A 3,211-nucleotide genomic window follows, 5' to 3' on the forward strand; every position below is an offset into this window, starting at 1 on the left:
AATTTATTCCCATATTCCACTTTTTTCCTTTTTATCAACTTTTTGTTGGCCCTTTGATGGTTTGTAAAACACTCCTGATTCGCAGATTTGCTACTGTACGTTACAACATTAGAAATCTTTTATTTCAAACTAATGCTTTCCTTAACTTCCTGAATAAGCCATGGATTTATCTTTCTTGCTGAACTTTTTGGGCAGGATTTTCCACCTGTGCTCACCCCAAAGCCAGTAAATATCGACCTTTGCCCCCCTCACCCGCTACAGTTCCCGGGCAGGCAGGACGGGAAAATTCCCCCATTTGAATGAGATGTATTTTGGCAGAACATTTTGAATTGTTTCTTTAAATGTTTCCCATTGTTTATTTATTGCCACATAATTTAGTCAATTCACCCAATCAACCATAGCCAGTTCTCCCCTAATACTTATGCAATTGGCTTAGTTTAAGTTTAGGATTCTTATTCACGATTGGAGTATATTATTTTAACACTTAATGTGAAGACTCGTCTGTGCCTGTCTACAGAAAATGGAGAATTGGATTTTTAGGATTCTTCCACTCTTGGACTTAATGTTCACTTCTATTGGATAGGACTTTGATTAAAACATGCAAATCATGTGGATGTGTATAATGACTTTTACATGAGGCTGACAATTAGCTCAGTTAGCTGAATGGCTGGTTCATGATACAGAGTGACATCAACAGCATGGGTTCAATTCTCATAATTCCCAATTCTGCCTAAGATTAATTATGAAAGCCCACCTTCTCAATCTCGCCTGAGATGTGGTGATGCTCAGGGTAACTCACCACTTGTCAGCTCCCTCCTTTGAGGGAAGCCTATGGTTGTTTATGACTAAGGTGACTTTACAAGAAGCAATCGCTTCTCGGCCTTTTGGCTAAGATCAAGTGTAGTATGGATTGGATGCTGCACTTAGTTGAGGTCATTAGGTTACATTGAAGCTTCATATGAAGCAATTTTTAAAAGCGGCATCTCGGCCTTTTGGCTAAGATGCAAATGAGATCAAGTCTTGGAGGAGGAACCTCCCCCTTCTCCAATCAGCTTGGCTCATGTAGATCAGGCCCAGGACAGGGTGGTTTGGTCGCTCGCCCTGTCTTGTCAGCCTGGATCTGAAATGTCTCAACTTGTTGAGACTCTGAATTGGATTTGATTTGATTGAATTGGAAAAGTATTAAAAAAAATAGAAATACATTTCAAAGGTCAAAAAGAAGACTCTTTTATCTCTGTTTTTGGCCATTTAAAATCCATGTTACTGCTTTGTACCTGCTATTTTGATTTTATTTTGCTAATGCTATCAAAGGTACCAATAAGTTCTTGAGTAATAATGCCCCCATGTTTCAGGCAAAGGTCTTCTTGACTTCTTGTTGACTTTTAAGATGAAGATGACCATGTTCATCATCTGGAGTATTTGGTAGAGATCTGATAGGTATGTAGGTGGATGCTAAGGCTGATCCTAATAGGTTCTGCTGTAGATCAGACAGAGTATCTTCGACAATTGAGTTTTGGACAAGTTGCTGGCTCAGAGTTTCCTCTCCTTTTGGTTCCTCCCTGTCTCTGATATGCATTTGCTTTTGAAGTAAACCACATTATGTTTTATGTAGTTACACCAGGTACAGTAATCCTAGATGAGCTTCTTCCAGGACTTGGAGTCAACATTAATCATAGAAATCATAGAAACCCTACAGTACAGAAAGAGGCCATTCGGCCCATCGAGTCTGCACCGACCACAATCCCACCCAGGCCCTACCCCCATATCCCTATATATTTACCCACTAATCCCTCTAACCTACACATCCCAGGACACTAAGGGCAATTTTTAGCATGGCCAATCAACCTAACCCACACATCTTTGGACTGTGGGAGGAAACCGGAGCACCCGGAGGAAACCTACGCAAACACGAGGAGAATGTGCAAACTCCACACAGACAGTGACCCAAGCCGGGAATCGAACCCAGGTCCCTGGAGCTGTGAAGCAGCAGTGCTAACCACTGTGCTATCGTGCCGCCCCAAAATACCCCATAAGTGAAGTTTTCAAGACATCCTTGTATTGCTGCCTTTGATTGCCATGAGAGCACACCCAAGACTCATGCTCTCCATAGATGATTCATTTAAGAAAGCGACTGTCGGACATTCTGGTTACATGATCAGCCCAACTCAGCTGGGACTGCCTCAACATAGTGTGGGTTCCAGGCATGCCAGCTCAGGTGAGCCTTTAGTGTCCACTAAAGGCTCACTAAAGGCTTATCTTGCCATCTGATCTTCAGAAATTTCCAAAGTCAGCTCAAGTGATTGTTATAGGTGAGACAAGAAGTGCTCACTGCTCAGTCGTTGGCACCTGTACACCTCCATTTACAGACAGTGGTAATGAGACCTTACTCTGGAGATGATTAATGCATGTCAAGACATCAACTTTGAAAATAGATTGTGCCAATAGACTTGAAGGCACTGATGCTTGTGAAGGCTTGGCAACTATTATGCTGATTGGTTCTTCAGATGTATAACAGCAAGTCATGGACAGATTGGATAAGGAGCAGTTGTTCCCCTTAGTTGAAGGGTCCGTCACAAGGGGACATTGGTTCAAGGTGAGGGGCAGGAGGTTTAGGAGGATGTGAGGAAATTTTCTTTTACCCAGAGGGTGGTGGTGGTCTGGAATGCACTGCCTGGGAGGGTGGTGGAGACGGGTTGCCTCACATCCTTTAAAAGGTGTCTGGATGAGCACTTGGCACCTCATAACATTCAGGGCTATGGCCAAGTGCTGACAGATAGGTGGGAGTTCAGGTGTTTCTAATGTATCAGTGCGGACTCGATGGGCCAAAAGGCCTTGTCTGTGCTGTAAGATTCTATGATTCTAAGTTGTGCAAGGTAAGGTATTGCACAAAAGAAGGCATGCAAGGATGATCATCAGCCATAAAATGTAGGCATTGTTGCCACAATTACCAATGACTGGAGAATTTCCTTCATGTATATTAGGTATTCAGAAAACCAAATGGGCCATGTTTAGTTTATTTTAAGTTTATTTTTGTTAGTGTCACAAGTAGGCTTACATTAACACTGCAATGAAGTTACTGTGAAAATTCTCTATTCACCACACTCCGGTGCCTGTTCGACTACACTGAGGAAGAATTTAGCGTGGCCAGTGCTCCTAACCAGTACGTCTTTTGGACTGTGGGAGGAAACTGGAGCACCCGGAGGAAATCCAT

The 3,211-nt window shown here is 42.7% G+C and overlaps 1 pseudogene; it reads left to right on the top strand.

Moving 5' to 3' along the window:
• Positions 1-868: 868 nt before the first annotated feature.
• LOC144496196 (U2 spliceosomal RNA) lies at positions 869-972 on the top strand (annotated as a pseudogene).
• The last annotated feature ends 2,239 nt before the right edge of the window (positions 973-3,211 follow it).

This window comes from Mustelus asterias, chromosome 7 (assembly GCF_964213995.1).
Source record: "Mustelus asterias chromosome 7, sMusAst1.hap1.1, whole genome shotgun sequence".
In the NCBI taxonomy this organism is placed as follows: Eukaryota; Metazoa; Chordata; class Chondrichthyes; order Carcharhiniformes; family Triakidae; genus Mustelus; species Mustelus asterias.